The sequence below is a fragment of the Hyperolius riggenbachi genome, chromosome 7 (genome assembly GCF_040937935.1).
Source record: "Hyperolius riggenbachi isolate aHypRig1 chromosome 7, aHypRig1.pri, whole genome shotgun sequence".
Classification (NCBI taxonomy): domain Eukaryota; kingdom Metazoa; phylum Chordata; class Amphibia; order Anura; family Hyperoliidae; genus Hyperolius; species Hyperolius riggenbachi.
Window position 1 is genome coordinate 74,269,826 of NC_090652.1, and position 19,516 is coordinate 74,289,341.

Here is a 19,516-nt window from a genome sequence, read left to right on the forward strand (position 1 = left end):
CCTTTGGGCAGGGTCCTCCTCCTTTTGTGTCCAACCTGATCATGCACCTCCATTACTGTGCACCCATGCTAGGCATCTGAGTGAACCTAACTTGCCTAATCTCCATGCTCCATCCAGTGACTGACTAAGCATTACCTTGTACTCATACTGTGCTGCATGATCTGATCTTTCTTGTATTCAGGTATTGTCATTTTGCTGTATGTCACCCCTAAATATTGTATGTATCCCTATTTATTGTCCAGCGCTGCGTAATAAGTTGGCGCTTTATAAATACAATAAATAAATAAATACTAGGCATACAGGCAGCCATACACTGGGCGATTGCCACCAGATCGACCAGCAGATAGATCCCCTCTGTGATCGAATCTGATCAAAGAGGGATCTATTGGCTGCCTACACTTCAAACAGATTTTGAATCGATTCACACTCTGTGGAGCTGGCGCTGCCCCCTGCATACATTACCTGATCTGGCCTGCGCTAGTCCCCCAGTCTCCGCTGTCTCTTCTTTGCTCTGGGCTTCAGCTTCACTTTACTTCCTGTCGGGGGAAGTTTAAACAGTAGAGGGCGTTCTACTGATTGAACTTCCCCCGACAGGAAGTAAGTGACACCAGCAGGAGCCCAGTGCGGAGAAGGGACAGCGAGGACACGCGCCGGGGAACAGGTAACGTATTGCCGCTAGTGTCAGTTGTCTGACATTCAAACGCCGCTATGGACGCACTCCCGACCCACCGGCGATCCAGTGAAATTTTCCACACTGATGGATCGACGGAACGATCAATTTCGGACGGAGATTGGTCAGCATTTGTGTATCAATTCCACAGAAGATTCGATCGCAGTGATCGAATCTGCTGTCGATCGGCGGGAAATTGAGTAAGTGTATGGGCACCTTTAGTGTCCCACGCAGCAGCTTAGTGTCCCGGGGTCCTCTCCATTGCATATGCCGACCTCGCCAGGTCAGAATCTACTGTTCCTGTGTGAGCCTGCGGCTGCGCTCACATGGCCTGGAGTGTTCTGCGCCTGTGCGGCAAGGCACACATAGGCTGCCAGGGGCTGGATGAAGCCCTGGGTAAAATCTTTTTTTTTTTTCCGGACCTGTCCTTCAAGTCAATGGAAAGGAAGAAATGTTTTTCTGTTAAGCTTATTATGCTGTTGCATATATTTTAAAACAGAGGAAGTTTAAGTTGAGGTCCACTTCAACTCATTGGGCTTGATCCAGGAAATCATATTAATATTTATTTGCAGCAACAGTGTATGGCAATATTACCCTTACTATCTGCAGTGTGTAACGCAAGTTACACTATTAGTGCAACTCTTGCTATGATAGCACACGTTACTAATGAGTGGTACTGTTGGTAGTGCGCCTTACCATAGCGGTCGCGTTAGTCAAGAACTGTGGGCCATGCCAATAGTGCAACTTGCGGTACACATTTCTGATAGTAAGGGAAATATTGCCATTGCAGTATTACCGCAGTTTCCTGAATCACTCATTTTGCATCTTTCCACAACATTTCAATTGGATTAAGGTCAGGATGGTGACTTTTCACAATATTCACTTTATTCTAAGTGTACCTGAAATGGGGGAAGGTCTAGTTTACTTACCTGGAGCTTCTTTCAACCCCCAAAAGTCTTACAGGTCACTTGGTTTCCTCCGCTGTGCCCCTCCAAAAGCTTGCTGCCTGGACCAGTCTCAGGTTACTGCACATGCGAGGTCTGGGATACGCAAGCACAGTAGCTTGCAGCGGATGATTTTTAGCAGGGCTGTGGAGTCCAGGAGTAGGTTTCATAAACTAAGGAGTCGGAGTCAGATGATTTTTGTACCAAATCCACATCTAAGCCATTTTGGGTACCTGGAGTCGGAGTCGAAGGTATCATAAACTGAGGAATTGGAGTTGGAGTCAGATGATTTTTGTACTGACTCCACAGTCCTGATCTTTAGGAGGGGCACTACGGAGCAGACATGGAGGAAACCATGGGACCTGTGAAGCTGAAGGATGGGGGGGGGGGGGGGGGGCTGAAGTTCCAGGTATGTACAATATAACTTGTTCTTTGTCACAAGTTTACTTTAAGCATTCTTTGGTAGCACAACTTCTGTGTTTAAAGAGAACCCGAGGTATGTTTAAAGAATATTATCTGCATACAGAGTCTGGATCTGCCTATACAGCCCAGCCTCTGTTGCTATCCCAAACCCCACTAAGGTCCCGCTGCACTCTGCAATCTCTCATAAATCACAGCCGTGCTGTGAGGCTGTGTTTACATCTGTAGTGTCAGTCTCAGCTGCTCCCCGCCTCCTGCATAGCTCCGGTCCCTGCCCCCGTCCCTTCCCTCCAATCAGCAGGGAGGGAAGGGATGCAGGCGGGGACTGGAGTTCTGCAGGAGGTGGGGAGAGCAGCAGACTGACACTATAGAGATAAACACAGCCAGCTCTGACAAGCTGTTTGTCAGCACCGTGGCTGTGATTTATGAGGGATTGCAGAGTGCAGGGGGACCTTAGGGGGGTTTGGGATAGCAACAGAGGCTGGGCTGTATAGACAGATCCAGCCTCTGTATGCAGATAATATTCTTCAAACCCACCTCAGGTTCTCTTTGAAGAGAACCAGAGACAAAATAAAGAAAATATTTTATACATACCTGGGGCTTCCTCCAGCCCCATACGCACGGATCGCTCCCACACCGCCGTCCTCCGCTGTCTGCATCTACGAGAACTGGCTCCCCACTCTTCTGTCAGTTGGAGCCAATCTAGCGTAGGAGAAGTGCATTCTTTGCGTATCTCTCCAGCATCTGCTGGAGAGATACGAAGCCGTGGCTATGATTAAGGACCTAGGTCAATTGTAATTTTCTCTCCTTTAATTTTCTCTGAATTGTAGTAATATGGGGATCTCAAAACAACTCTCAAATGACCTGAAGACAAAGATTGTTCACCATCATGGTTTAGGGGAAGGATACAGAAAGCTATCTCAGAGAGTTCAGCTATCTGTTTCCACAGTTTTAAACATATTGAGGAAATGGAAGACCACAGGCGCAGTTTAAGTTAAGTGGCAGGCCAAGAAAAATCTCGGATAAACAGAAGTGACTGGGTTTGCGTAGCGCTTCCTGTAAGGGAGAAAGTCTCTGGCTGTCATAGCAGGAGGGGAGGTCTAGGCCCCCAGCTGCCTGCTCTGACACCTGGCCTGCTTCCACTGCCCTGCACAGATGTGACCCAGGCAACACAAGACTGTTACCTCTTAGGTTAGAGGCAATCACACTTAAACATAAATCATTTTTAGTAATAGGAGATTCAGCATGAAATCTATTAGCAACATCTGGTACAACATTAACATCACAGTTACGTTCATTTTTCACATCATGTACACAGGTATCTGGAACAACAGTGACAGGTTTAGAATCAGACAAACCGTGGTTAGACAGCTGTCCATTAGAAACAGGTACCATTACCCTGGCTTCCTCCCTCTGTCCCATCCCAAGCTTGTACAGTACCTGAGTGGGTCCAGACTGGCAATCCGGGGTGTTGATCACAGGTTCATAAAAGGATCGTAGGGTGCCAAGATCGGTGCCCAACAGCACAGGCACTGGGATGTCATCTGTCACCCCCACAACTTTTGACTGGCGGCCCCTTCCCCAATCAAGAACAACACGAGCTTTGGCGATGCGTGCGTGTGCGCCACCAACTCCCACAAGTGTGACACTCTCATTAGGCAGGAAATTTGCCCTGGCTACAAGATGAGAGCGAACCAAGGTAAGCTCTGCGCCTGTGTCGCGGAAACCAACAGCGATCTGGTCGTTAACTTCCACGACTTGATGATTTCCGGAAAGTCGAGGATTTGCTGCTCCCATGACGAGGTAGGCGTATGCAGTAGAGGATGCGCTAGCCACTTCTGCGCTAGGCTCTGGAGACGGCGTCCTCACCTCGGGGCAGGCAGACTTGAGGTGTCCTCGCTGTCCACAGTGGTAACACTTCGGAACATATGTGGCATCAGGCGGATGAGTAGCAGGCGCAGCATCCGGCCTCTGTGGCTGTGGGACCCGATTCCCACAGTTAGCAGGGGGAGGAGAGCTGGGTTGCATAGGTCTCCCCCCTTTCCAGCTCTGGGCTGGAGGTTTGCGGCTGTCCGGTACACGGGTGGCCACAAAAGTGTCTGCAAGTTCTGCGGCAGCTTTGGCGGATTCAGGCTTCCGCTCCAAGACAAACTGCCGGACATCTGGAGTGCAGCAGTTTAGCAACTGCTCCTGTACGATGAGGTCCTCCAGACCTTGGTGAGAGTCTTTTTTGAGGCCCCGCGACCACTGCCTAAACACAGTAAGCAGGCGACTCTCCAGGTCGGTGTAAGAGTCGGTGTGGCCTTTCTGCAGGGAGCGAAACTTTTTGCGATAGACCTCTGGGGTCAGCTGGTATTTGGCGATAATTGCAGCTTTTATCGCCTCATAGTCATTGTCTTTCTCAGCGGGTAAGTCCACAAACGCCTCAAGCGCTTTGTCCCGCAAGTTGGGTGTCAGATATCTCGCCCACTGCTCCTGGGGCAGATGATGCTGATGGCAAGTCTTTTCAAATGAGTGTAAATAAGTGTCCGGGTCGGTTCCCTTCTCCATTTCTGGGAATTTAAACTTTGGAGTCCCAAACGGGCCTGCTGTGGGCTGGAGTTCCGGAGCACTTTGCGAGGGATTTTGGCCTTGCGCTCGCATGTTGGCCATTTCAAGGTCATGTCTGCGTGCGGCTGCTCTCTCCTCTCTTTCCGCTTCTCTCTCAGCAAACCACCGGCGCTCGGAGGCTTCCCGTTCTGCCTGCTCCCGTCGTTATGCCCGGTCAGCGTTTTCTCTGACAATCTGCATGTACAGATCAGGATTTGTCTCCAACAGCCTTTGTAATCCAGGTTGCATTCCAGCATCAGGAACACAGAAAGGGTTTGCATGGACGGGCTCCTGCCGGCCACCATGCTCCTCAGCATTTAAAGCGATTGGTTCAGATGCGGTCCCGTTTTCCTCTGGGTCTGGAAGTGGGTTGCCTTGCTCCAACCGCTCACTTCCCTCTGCCCCAGTTACAGCACCGTCTGAACCAGGAGTGTGCTCTCCCAGCATCTGCTCCGGCTGGGTATCCGGTCGCAACAAGTCCTCGACCAATTGCGCTTTCTTTTTTCTATAAGTCACAATGCCTTTTTCCTCACACAAGTTTACTAGGTCTGCCACTGACATTTTCTTGTATCTTGCTGCAGCCATTTATGCCAAATAAAAGATAGGATAGCAAAAGAGATTGGGGGGGAACTCTGTGCTACACGTTTAGTCTATATAAATGGTAATGCACCGGTTATCGACCACAGATTTTTGATCTGTTCTGGCAGGTTAATCAAATAACGTTGCCGTTAATGTTCTGAACATACACAAATCCCAATAAGCTGCCAACCAATGTCACAGACCACTAGGCCGGTCTGCGGGTGGGTCAGTCGATCAGCGTCAGAAATCCTCTCACACGGTCATTTGTTCATCACGAAGGGTAACCTGCGTTCGCAATTTGATGAACTGACTCGCGAAGGGAGCGTTCTGATACCAACCGATTCACCACACACATACAATTCAAAGATCTGCCACCAAGCGAGTTACACAGCCCGCTACTGTAGTTTTACTAGGACTTGGAGAACGCTCTATTAACCCTTAGCAGTATGCAAGAATCTGGGTCAGATCCAGGGGCGTAGGAATAGACCCTGCAGCCCCTGCAGTTGCAGGGGGGCCCCTAGCAAGTCAGGGGCGCGGAGGAGGAAAGGCTGTCACCACGGCTTACCTACCGGGGATGCGACTCTCTCAGCCGCAGGGGGGCCCGGCCGCCCGGGGCTGCTCTGGGGCCCGCTCACTGTCCGTGGGGGGAGCGCTGCTCTGGACCCCCCAGCAAGGTGCTCAACTGGCCGCAGCGTCTAATAGACGCTGCGCCAGTTCATTCCCCGCAGCCCCGCTTCAGCAGCCTGCATAGTCTCCGGCAGGCAGAGCAGGGCTACGGCAAGATGGCCGCCGAAGAAGCCCTACACTGGAGACTATTTGTGTCTCTAGTACAGGGCTTCGGCAGCCATCTTGCCGTAGCCCTGCTCTGCCTGTCAGCGCGGGAGATGTGCTGCAGGAGGACTCGGGGAGCTGCGAGCCAGATGCCGGGAGAGGAGAAGACTTCTGTCAGGTAAGTGAATTGTTTTTTTTTCACAGGTGCATTTTTTTTCTAGTGTCTGCTGCCCACATTGTGATTTTCAGGTGTCTGCTGCCCACATTGTGATTTTCTGGTGTCTGCTGCCCACATTACGATTTTCTGGTCACTGCTGCCCACATTGTGATTTTCAGGTGTCTGCTGCCCACATTGCGATTTTCTGGTGTCTGCTGCCCACATTACGATTTTCTGGTGTCTGCTGCCTACATTGTGATTTTCTGGTGCCTGCTGCCCACATTGTGATTTTCAGGTGTCTGCTGCCCACATTACGATTTTCAGGTGTCTGCTGCCCACATTGCGATTTTCTGGTCACTGCTGCCCACATTGTGATTTTCAGGTGTCTGCTGCCCACATTGCGATTTTCAGGTGTCTGCTGCCCACATTGCGATTTTCTGGTGTCTGCTGCCCACATTACGATTTTCTGGTCACTGCTGCCCACATTGCGATTTTCTGGTGTCTGCTGCCCACATTACGATTTTCTGGTCACTGCTGCCCACATTGCGATTTTCTGGTCACTGCTGCCCACATTGCGATTTTCTGGTGTCTGCTGCCCACATTGCGATTTTCTGGTGTCTGCTGCCCACATTATGATTTTCAGGTGTCTGCTGCCCACATTACGATTTTCAGGTGTCTGCTGCCCACATTACGATTTTCAGGTGTCTGCTGCCCACATTACGATTTTCAGGTGTCTGCTGCCCACATTAGGATTTTTTGGTGACTGCTGCCCACATTGCGATTTTCTGGTGACTGCTGCCCACATTGCGATTTTCTGGTGACTGCTGCCCACATTGCGATTTTCTGGTGACTGCTGCCCACATTAGGATTTTCTGGTGTCTGCTGCCCACATTACGACTTTCTGGTGTCTGCTGCCCACATTACGACATTCTGGTGACTGACTGCTGCCCACATTAGGATTTTCTGGTGACTGCTGCCCACATTAGGATTTTCTGGTGACTGCTGCCCACATTACGATATTCTGGTGACTGCTGCCCACATTAGGATTTTCTGGTGACTGATGCCCACATTGCAATTTTCTGGTGACTGCTGCCCACATGGCGATTTTCTGGTGACTGCTGCCCACATTGCGATTTTCTGGCCCACATTACGATTTTCTGGTGAACACTGCCCACGTTACGATTGTCTGGTGAATGCTGTCCACGTTACGATTTTCTGGTGAACGCTGCCCACATTACGATTTTCTGGCCCACATTACGATTTTGTGGTGAACACTGCCCAAGTTACGATTGTCTGGTGAATGCTGTCCATGTTACAATTTTCTGGTGAACTCTGCCCACATTACGATTTTCTGTCCCACATTACGATATTCTGGTGAACGCTGCCCACATTACGATTGTCTGGTGAATGCTGCCCACGTTACAATTTTCTGGTGACTGCTGCTCACGTTACTATTTTCTGGTGACTGGTGCCCACATTACGATTTTCTGGTGAACTCTGCCCACATTACGATTTTCTGGCCCACATTACGATTGTCTGGTAAAATGCTGCCCACTTTACAATTAATTTACAGTGAAACGCTGCCCCATTACGATTATTTGGCACCTATGGGGGGGCCCCATCCAAATATTCGCAGGGGGGCCCAGTGATTTCTAGTTACGCCCCTGCAGGTAAGTGAATTGTTTTTTTTTCACAGGTGCATTTTTTTTTCTAGTGTCTGCTGCCCACATTGTGATTTTCAGGTGTCTGCTGCCCACATTGTGATTTTCTGGTGTCTGCTGCCCACATTACGATTTTCTGGTCACTGCTGCCCACATTGTGATTTTCAGGTGTCTGCTGCCCACATTGCGATTTTCTGGTGTCTGCTGCCCACATTACGATTTTCTGGAGTCTGCTGCCTACATTGTGATTTTCTGGTGCCTGCTGCCCACATTGTGATTTTCAGGTGTCTGCTGCCCACATTACGATTTTCAGGTGTCTGCTGCCCACATTGCGATTTTCTGGTCACTGCTGCCCACATTGTGATTTTCAGGTGTCTGCTGCCCACATTGCGATTTTCAGGTGTCTGCTGCCCACATTGCGATTTTCTGGTGTCTGCTGCCCACATTACGATTTTCTGGTCACTGCTGCCCACATTGCGATTTTCTGGTGTCTGCTGCCCACATTACGATTTTCTGGTCACTGCTGCCCACATTGCGATTTTCTGGTCACTGCTGCCCACATTGCGATTTTCTGGTGTCTGCTGCCCACATTATGATTTTCTGGTGTCTGCTGCCCACATTATGATTTTCTGGTGTCTGCTGCCCACATTACGATTTTCAGGTGTCTGCTGCCCACATTACGATTTTCAGGTGTCTGCTGCCCACATTACGATTTTCAGGTGTCTGCTGCCCACATTACGATTTTCAGGTGTCTGCTGCCCACATTATGATTTTCTGGTGTCTGCTGCCCACATTGCGATTTTCTGGTGTCTGCTGCCCACATTACGATTTTCAGGTGTCTGCTGCCCACATTGCGATTTTCAGGTGTCTGCTGCCCACATTACGATTTTCTGGTCACTGCTGCCCACATTGCGATTTTCTGGTCACTGCTGCCCACATTGCGATTTTCAGGTGTCTGCTGCCCTCATTACGATTTTCTGGTGTCTGCTGCCCACCTTACGATTTTCAGGTGTCTGCTGCCCACATTACGATTTTCTGGTGTCTGCTGCCCACCTTACGATTTTCTGGTGTATGCTGCCCACATTAGGATTTTTTGGTGACTGCTGCCCACATTGCGATTTTCTGGTGACTGCTGCCCACATTGCGATTTTCTGGTGACTGCTGCCCACATTGCGATTTTCTGGTGACTGCTGCCCACATTGCGATTTTCTGGTGACTGCTGCCCACATTAGGATTTTCTGGTGTCTGCTGCCCACATTACGACTTTCTGGTGTCTGCTGCCCACATTACGACATTCTGGTGACTGACTGCTGCCCACATTAGGATTTTCTGGTGACTGCTGCCCACATTAGGATTTTCTGGTGACTGCTGCCCACATTACGATATTCTGGTGACTGCTGCCCACATTAGGATTTTCTGGTGACTGATGCCCACATTGCAATTTTCTGGTGACTGCTGCCCACATGGCGATTTTCTGGTGACTGCTGCCCACATTGCGATTTTCTGGCCCACATTACGATTTTCTGGTGAACACTGCCCACGTTACGATTGTCTGGTGAATGCTGTCCACGTTACGATTTTCTGGTGAACGCTGCCCACATTACGATTTTCTGGCCCACATTACGATTTTGTGGTGAACACTGCCCAAGTTACGATTGTCTGGTGAATGCTGTCCATGTTACAATTTTCTGGTGAACTCTGCCCACATTACGATTTTCTGTCCCACATTACGATATTCTGGTGAACGCTGCCCACATTACGATTGTCTGGTGAATGCTGCCCACGTTACAATTTTCTGGTGACTGCTGCTCACGTTACTATTTTCTGGTGACTGGTGCCCACATTACGATTTTCTGGTGAACTCTGCCCACATTACGATTTTCTGGCCCACATTACGATTGTCTGGTAAAATGCTGCCCACTTTACAATTAATTTACAGTGAAACGCTGCCCCATTACGATTATTTGGCACCTATGGGGGGGCCCCATCCAAATATTCGCAGGGGGGCCCAGTGATTTCTAGTTACGCCCCTGGTCAGATCGTTATATCTGGGCCGGGGTCTCGCATACGGGTTATAAGTGTGTACTTCTATTAAACACAGGGTAGCGATTTCAGGAGAGTAGGTACGATTGTGTATGTTCAGCAACAGGTCATAACCGCTAAACGATTTTTAAACATTTAATAACAAAAATGCATTACATACAGTTATATACACCTATTAACACATCAACACAGAGCTTAAAAAATAAAAAGGAATAAAATCAGAAAGTTCTTACTTAGTTAGCTGAGCAGTCCATTTGAAACATGAAGAAAAATAGTCCAGTTTAAAGGTAGGCATTCAGGTTAAAAGTCCTTTCCTGGAGCAAACATGGCGGCATACATATGGGTATAGGCCCCGCCCCCTGACCTCGATAGGACAGTCCACTTAATAAAGTTGAAGAACCCGCCCCCTCTCGCCATTCTTTTTTCTGTCCTCGAATGGACAGGTTCACTTGATTTTGTTTTTTTGTTTTTTACGTTATTTATTTTTTCTTTTACCTGTTTCCCTTGTGCAAGGAGCGGGTTCAGCCTCTCCCGCATTATCGTGCAGCATTGAGACCCCTAATAGGGGTTAATATATGCGTACCCCTCTGTCTGGTGTCAGTGTGTCCGGCTGCCCTGGTGGTCAATGGCGGACCTGAAGCGCGTCTGGCTCAGCGCATACCAGGAAGCTGGGGAAGGAAGTCTCGCGAGAACGGCGAGATTTGCGGAGAGCGCGGCTGATTGGACACCGGAGACGTATAGGGCGTCCAGGAAGTGTTGCAGCATGGATGGCGGCAGGTTCGTCGGGCTGTGGCAGTGTGGATAGCGTCTTGAACGCTGGTGTCACGCTCGCCCGCTCAGCATCTGGACCTCCTATCGATCGGCTACTGTGCGCAGGAGAAATATTCCTTGTAAGAAGATAAAGAGGTATGAGAGGAACTGTTTGCATTTACCATGTACTCTGCAGAGCTGTTGCCAGACCCAGAGATGATGCCTATGTTCATTGTTTTCTCTTAAAGAGAGATGGAAGTGGTGGATCATGAAGAGGAGTTGGGGATGGAAAGGTAACAGGATGCTAAATGCATTCTTGCTATTCTTTTACCTATGCACAGGGTGTACTTTTTTGCGCCTTCCTTGCACATGGGGTTTTTTCTTTGGTTCAAAAGAGTGCTGTTTCCTCCTATTTTATTCGGATTTATTTTTAGTGGAACATATCTTTTTTATGTCTCCACAGTCCGGGTGAAGGAGGAAGTGGAATGGCTCCCAAAGATCCGCAACCCTCTTCAAAGAAGAGAAGTTCCAGATCTCGGTCAAGGGAGAGAAGCAGGAGTGATCATTATTATGCTGCATATTATAGATCAACTCTGAAGCAAAGATCCTCAAGGGCTCGCTCTCGCAGTCGAAGTCCAAGGGACAAAAGACAATACGAGAATTATTATGGGAGAAGGTCCCCTTCCTATCATTCTAGAAGATCTAGATCTAAGGATAGGTATCATAGAGATAGAAGGGACAGACGTTCACCTAGAAGATATGTCCATTATTCTGAAGAGCATCGCCATGAGAAAAGCCCTAAACGGTCTCGCATAGACGAGGCGGTTTCTTCAGACTCTGGGGAGATTCAGGCTTTCCAAGCCCGGGTGCAGAATCAGTGCCAGAGGAAGCCTCTCCTGCTACCAATGATTTACCTCCAGTAGGTTTCAATTTCCCTCTTGTGCCTGCTTTCCTATCTGCAATAAAAGCAGCCATTGATTGGCAGGAGGAAGGAGGCTCAGTGGCGGAGCCTGATAAATATTATCCACACCTAGATAAACAGAGTACATTTCCTTTTATGAAGATTATAAAGGATATCTTTTTAAAAGAGTGGGAGAAGACGGAGCAAAAACCGTCCTTAGTAAACAAATTTGCAAAATTATATCCACTAAAACAGGAAGATTCGAGTTTCATCGATTCAGCTCCTACTGTGGACGCTTCTATTATGAGGCTTGCCAAGAATGTTACACTGCCAATGGATAATGCAGGGGCTTTCAAAGACCCTTTGGAGAGAAAAATAGACACAGACATCAAAAAAGCATATTTATCAGCTGGCGCAGCATGTAAACCAGCGGTAGCCCTCACTTCTTTAGCAAAAGCAACTCGTGTATGGGTGGATAACATAGAGTCTGCCATAAACAGTGGAGCCGATAAGCAAGAGATTATAAGGGCTCTGGATGAGCTGAAACTTACAGGAGATTTTATGGGGGAAGCAGCTATCGACATTCTGAGGTCCTCCGCTAGATCCATGTTGGCCAGTGTGACTGCCAGACGTGCCCTGTGGCTAAAACCGTGGTCGGCAGACCAAGCATCAAAGTCTAATTGGTGTAGGATCCCATATGATGGGGCTCATTTATTTGGGCCGAAGTTGGACAGTGCGATTTCTTTGGTCACGGGGGGGGGGGGGGGGGGGGGGGGAGGGATCAACAATCAAGGTCATACAAGCCGGGTCGCCAATTCGGAAAAAATTGGAAGGGAACGCAATCTACCTTCTTGAGGGGAGGCAAGCAGAGGGCCACCTCAGGAGCTCAACAAGGGTAGAAGCACTTTTGATGGTGCGTCCACTCGGGGGGATCCAGTAGGAGCCAGGCTTCAGCTCTACTGGCGAACCTGGGTGGGGAAGATACCAGACCCATGGGTGTTGAGAACATTGAGAGAGGGTCATGCCTGGAGGTTCAAAAGGAGTCCGCCTTCAAACAGGTTCATAGCAACGAGGTTGCGTGCAGACAAAGGAAGACTACAAACCTTAAGGGAATATGTTCAGTTTCTGGTAGAAGAGAGGGCAGTGGTTCCAGTCCCAAGCAGCCAGCGCTTTGCAGGAATTTATTCTCCACTCTTCTAGGTACCGAAGGCCTCAGGGGGATGGAGACCGGTCCTAGACTTAAAGTTTTTAAACAAATTTATAAAAGTGTCTTATTTCAAGATGGAATCTCTTCAATCAATAATCCCCATGGTTTCAGTCGGGGACTGGATGTCGACAATAGACTTATCAAACGCATACCTCTATATACCCATTCGAAAAGACTTTCAGAGGTATCTCAGGTTTTCAGTAGAGGGAAGGCACTTCCAGTTCCGTTGCCTTCCGTTTGGCTTGTCAACAGCCCCAAGGACTTTTACAAAGACTTTATTACCAGTAGTGGCATCACTGAGAACACAAGGTCTGAAAATATTCCATTATCTAGACGACATCCTGTTGTTAAACCAAGACCCGGGAAGATTACGCCAGCATCAGACTCTCTTACTGGAGTATCTTCAAGATCTGGGGTGGTTGATCAACAAGGAGAAGAGCCAGCTGATTCCATCTCAGGATATGGTATACCTGGGGGCCAGATTTCTGACCGTACACAACAAGGTGTGTCTTCCGGATCAGAAGAGGTTAGCGCTGCAGGGAAAAATACTGAGTTTTCTGGTAGCGCCTCAACTGTTGGCAAAGAGATGCTTGAGCCTGTTAGGGACTTTATCCTCAACTATCCCAATGATAAAATGGGCTCATTGGCATCTGAGGCATTTACAGAGGTTCTTTATTCAGCATTGGAACAAATGGAACCTGAAGCAAATTTTCATACTTCCTTGGAATGTCAGAAAATCTCTAGTGTGGTGGATCAGGGAGGAGAACCTGAAGAATTGCCATCTTATCCAGCCTCCCTTCCCGATAGTAATTACATCAGACGCAAGTGTGATGGGATGGGGAGCTCACTGTGGGAGTGCCCAGTGTCAGGGGAAGTGGAGGACACGTCAGACGGGTGTACCGTCAAATCTTTTGGAATTAAGAGCAGCATTTATGGCCTTGAAGGCCTTTATTCACCTGATCCAAGGAAAGACTGTGTTGATTCAAATAGACAATGTAACGGCTGTAGCTTATATCAGGAAGCAAGGAGGCACAAGGAGCTCGATCCTTCTACGGGAAACAGCATCATGAGATGGGCCCTGTAACAGGAGCCCTAGTGGCTGACCGCACTTAGCCTTCTAAACGGTGCCAGCGCACAGATCGTGCGAACTCTGGTCGCAGTCAATGCGCAGGAACCGTTAAGAATTAGCCGCAGACAGCTCAGAAGGGAGCCTGTGAGACACGGGTAATTACAACGTCACCTACTGGTTCAGAGTAAACTGCCACCACCGCGGTTACCATGGGACCGTGGAGCCCACTAACTGACTGACTAGTCCTGCGAATAAAACGGTTAAACACACGGTATTCTGTCTAGCCAACAACAAACAAACAGTAGCGTATCTTCAGAGACCCGGGATCAGTGCTGCGTGTGCTGATAAGCAGGGTAGCGGATAGTGAATGACTTGGAGAAAGTCGTTTATTCACGCAATATAAATAATTAATATATACAGACAATTATTAAAATCACCATTATTAAGACAGTAATAGCCAGTATAGAAAATAAAAGAAGGGAGAAAAATACTTAGTTCCTGGAAAGATGTCCTTTTTGTGGGAAAAATCAGTTCTGGATTTCAATCAAAGTTCAGAGTTCAGACCAGGTGGATGCCAGCATATCCTCAAGCTGCCATCTGATGAGTGCAAGATGTTTCAGGCTGGAGGACACTGAGTTTGGGTCCTCAGCCATTCTTATGCCCCTGCTTCAGTAGGAGGGAGTGAGGGCGGGGAGCCATACACCCCCTTAGAAGATGAGATGAGCCCTCCCCTTATCCTGGGGGCTAGAAATCATATCTACCCATATATGGGCTCTATCTCACAGAACCGTACAGGTCAGGGCAGATTTATTAACATTTTCAGGTCTGTCTCGATTTACCCAGCGCCCTGATACCAGACATGAGGGGTGGGACCCCTGTGGTATCATCAGGGCATTTTCAAACTGCCTAACTGGCAGTCCTTACCTCAGAATGTTCTGAAACTTCCTCAGAACCAGCACCGGGGCTCATGCTACACTTCCCCCACGTTTGGCGAAGCTGCCATCTCAGGAACCCCAGAAATATGACAGATCTGGGAAGTTATGGATTATGCTATGAGACTCAGCAGCTAGAACACATCCTGAATAAACCTAACAGCTGACTTCCCTTTGATCTTTACCAGTGAGCAAGGTGTCAAGACCTCCCGGAGATTTGTAGCCTGCCTGGCTGTACCTAGGCATCCTTTGGTTAATTAACATCTCCATGAGATCAGCTAAGTGTCACCTGGTTCCCAGAACCAAAAGGGGAATTGTGCCTTCCACAGGGAATATGTCCAAGCTAATTAACACCTTCCCCCCAGGCTGTCACTTCAGCTAAGACAGATCCCCCAGCTGTTCCTAGGCATAGGGATACTACACGTCAAATCTTGGTTCTATTGATCTGAGGCGCAATCGATGCAGGAATCGAGTGCGATCGTTCTTTTCTTCACGGGCGGTTCCAGGACGCGCCTGCTTCCCCGCAACCGTCCGTGACAGGCCCAAAACAATTTAGAGAATTTAACAGCTGCATACCTTCCGGGGAAGAACAATGTGCTGGCGGATCACCTCAGTCGGAGCTTTGTGGACCCTCACGAGTGGTCTTTGAATGAGCAGGTTTTTCAGGAACTAATTCAGAGGTGGGGGTATCCACAAGTGGATCTGTGGGCATCTCCACAGAACAAGAAGGTTCCAATATTCTTCTCCAGGTATCATCATCCTTCCTCAGCAAGAACGGACTGCCTAGTCCAACCGTGGGATTTCACGCTGGGCTATGCCTTTCCCCCATTCCCTCTGATCTCCAGGTTTCTTCAAAGACTACACAGAGAAGTATGCACGATCATAGTTATACTGCCCTACTGGCCCAGGAGGCCATGGTTCACACTAGCTCTGAACCTGAGTCTGGAGGAACCTCTGATGTTACCATCAACACACAACCTGTTGTGTCAGGACAATCTGTTGTATCCGGAAATTTCCAGGCTAAGTTTAGCAGCCTGGAGGTTGAGAGGAAAAAGTATGAAGATCTAGGCTTTTCAAGTAAAGTAGTGGAGACTTTATTAAAGTCAAGAAAGCCTTCCACAAATGTAACTTATCATAGAATATGGGAGAAGTTTGCAGAGTTTGCCTCTTCAAGAAACATAGACGTATTAGCTCCAAATATTCAGAACATTCTGGACTTTTTACAATCAGGGGTTGATAAAAATCTGAGTGTATCAGCAATAAAGGTCCAGATTTCGGCACTGTCTGCCTTAACAGATTTCAAGTGGGCTAATCACCCACTGATAATTCAATTTGTCCAAGCAGTTCTAAAGATGCGCCCTCCAAGGAAGCCTTTCTTCCCGAAGTGGGATCTTGCAGTGGTATTGGAAGTACTTTCTGGCCCTCCATTCTATCCAGTAGATTCAATGTCATTGGAGGATTTAACCTTGAAAACAGTGTTCCTGGTGGCCATCACGTCTGGGAAAAGAGTATCAGACATTCAAGCCTTGGGGTGCTCTAGGAATCTTTTAGAGTTCTTCCCTGATAGGGTTGTCATCAGGCCAGTATTAGATTATGTTCCAAAGGTAGCCTCATCATTTCATGTGAATCAAGAGCTTACATTACCAACCTTTCTATTGGATGAGGAGTTCCATCCCTTGGATGTGGGAAAGAACATAAGTGCTTACTTGGAGGCTACATCTTCTTTCAGATCATCAGATCGCCTGTTTGTTAATATACGAGGAGTCAGAAAAGGGCTGCCAGTGTCTACAAGGACTATTGCATCTTGGGTAGTTAAGCTAATTCAGAAGTGCTATCAGATTAGGGGTCTGCCAATTCCGCAGGAAGTGCGGGCACATTCCACGAGAGGCATGTCAGCCTCGTGGGCATGTTTTTCTAAGGTGTCGTTGGACTCTATATGTAAGGCAGCTAGTTGGTCATCAAGTCACACTTTTATTAATCATTATCATGTTAATCCAGCCTCATTGACATCAGTAGATTTTGGGAAAGCTGTTCTTTCTATGTAAATAAATTTTTAACTTTTTGCAGTATTCCCTCCCTCTTTTGTGATTTTTTATATCCCATATGTATGCCGCCATGTTTGCTCCAGGAAATCGGAAAATTGTATACTCACCTTCCGTAATTTTCCTTTCCTGGATCAAATGATGGCGGCATACGAATCCCTCCCTCTTGTCCATTCGAGGACTGATTTTCACCAGAATGGCGAGAGGGGGCGGGTTCTTCAACTTTATTAAGTGGACTGTCCTATTGAGGTCAGGAGGCGGGGCCTATACCCATATGTATACCGCCATCGTTTGATCCAGGAAAGGAAAATTACGTAAGGTGGGTATACAATTTGTACACAACATGCGCCCGGTTCTCCTTGAGCACATGTCTGGACCTCCCTGGTCGATGGAAATTGAAGAACTGGGCAGGTTTGGTCCCGCCCCCCTTTTATAGGACCTGAGTTTGGGGCTGTCACTACCTGGAAAGTAGGTGTGTTTAAGGCAGGGTTACCTCCTGGAAGTCAGGTTGCCACCCACAGACTCAGAGCAAGGAATGTACCAATTATTAATAATTTGTGTGACTCGGCCCAAGATTTGTGCATCGCAAATCCGAGACCATATTCATAAGCAGCATGCGACTCTGTATTAAACGAGGCTATGCATGCCTAGTCTGTCGCATTCGCTCTACGCAGGCCGGATAAAGTGGTTTCTATATGGATTCCTGATAGCTAGAAACGTGCACTTTAGGTGAACGATAGAACTGTTCCCTAGGTATCAGAAAATTTAATTTTGGTCTTGCTGTGCCAAACCTATTTTGAATTATTAATAAAGTAAATGTTCCCATTGTGTGAAGCTATGAGCTTGGAGGGAAATTTGAATCTCAACCAGTTTGAGCTGGTTTGGGGTAGATGAGCTGAGTGACCAAATGGCTGCTCCCCAGGGAAGCGAGCCACTTGTGAAATTCTTTCCTGACACAGGATGTGGGGGAAGGTTACTGTTCTCAGTAAGAGAGAGGGAAATTGACATCTATTGTGCATTTACCCAGGACTGACAGGAACTGTGCATGACCATGCGAAAATCGATGGTGCTAGCGCACGACTTTCCGTAATATTCGTCACATTGAGTATTTAACTTCAGCTTTAGCTAGGGCAAAGTCATTGACCACTTTGGTGAGAGCAGTTTCGGTTGAGTGGGCAGGCCAAAATTCAGATTGCAGTGGGTCTAGCAGTGAGTTATCATTGATGGGTCGAGGGAGGATTTCTTGAGCAGGAGTAGTACAGTGGCCTGCTTGAAGTCTGAGGGGAAGGTGCCTGTGGCAAGGGAGAGGTTAAACAGGGTAGTGAGGACTGGGGCCAAATCTGTGAAGTGAGGCTGGAATAAATCAGAAGGGATGGGGTCAAGGGTGGAGGTAGTGGTATGGGAAGTCTGCAGTAGGTGGTTGACTTCCTCAGTGGTAGTAGGTGTGAAGGAGGAGAGAGGGAGGATAGGGTGGAGGAGGAGCTCTATGGGAGGGGGTGGGAGGTAAAGATTGAATATTTCCTGACGGATGGAGACAATTTTGTTGGTGAAGTGGGTGGCTAAATCTGTGGCAGAGAGGGAGGAAACGGAGGGTGGGGGGCGGGTTTAAGCAGGGAGTTGAAAGTGGCAAAAAGATGACGGGGGATGGAAGCTTGTGCTCCAATGAGCTTGGTAAAGTATTCCTGCTTCGCATCAGTAAGGGCAGTGTGGAACTGCAGCAGGTTAGTCTTGTACACAAGACTAACATTTGTACACTTGTACACAAGGAGATGCTGTATGTGAGAGTGATGCAGAGGAAGACTTTTCTCCGCCCATAGCACAAACAGAGCCGCTTGAGGTATGCTAAAGCATATTTGGACAAGCCAGCTTCATTTTGGAATAAGGTGCTGTGGACTGATGAAACTAAAATTTAGTTATTTGGGCATAACAAGGGGCGTTATGCATGGAGGAAAAAGAACAAAGCATTCCAAGAAAAACACCTCAGCCTGACGACCGTTTCGCTCCAATGAGCTTCTTCCGAGCCTCGGAAGAAGCTCATTGGAGCGAAACGGTCGTCAGGCGGGCCGCTGCCACTCTCACATTGCCCCACAGCCAGGACCTCAACAGGGTATGTCAGTTATGTTCGCTTCTCTTTGAAAAACTTGAATGTTTTGTGGATGAAGTTGTCTATTGACTGAAAAATAATTAAAAAGGCCTTGGAGCAGTGCAGGATTGTTTTCCTCTTTTGTTCATCAACTATCAAATTTATTCTGAGTATTTTCTTGCTTGCTGGTGGTTTAAAGGGACCCTGAGCAGTACCTAAAATAAAAAATTCCAGCCCACCGTAGCCCGCGAGGTGTCTCCCCCCCCCCCCCCGGCGTCCTCCTGACTCCTCTCCGGGTTCCGCTGGCGGCTCCGTTACGCTACGCTTCATCACGGCGGCTGGCGTGACAGTCCTGCGCATGCGAGGTTCAGAGTTACAAAACCACGCATGCGCAGGACTGTCACACCGGCCGCCGTGATGATGCGTAGTGGCCGGCGTAATGACGTGGAGCGCCCAGATCCAGGAAGAGTAGGCCCAACACCTGGCCCGGGTGTCGCTGGTAACGGAGCCGCCAGCTGGACCCGGAGAGGAGCCAGGAGGATGCTGGGAGACCTTGCGGCCTACGGTGGGCTGGAGGAAGCCCCAGGTAAATGAAATTTTTGATTTTAGGTACTGTTCAGGGTCCCTTTAAAAGGCATTTTATGACAAGTTGAGAAAATATCACCTAGGAGAAAGCTCAGTGAATTGCATATGGTCCC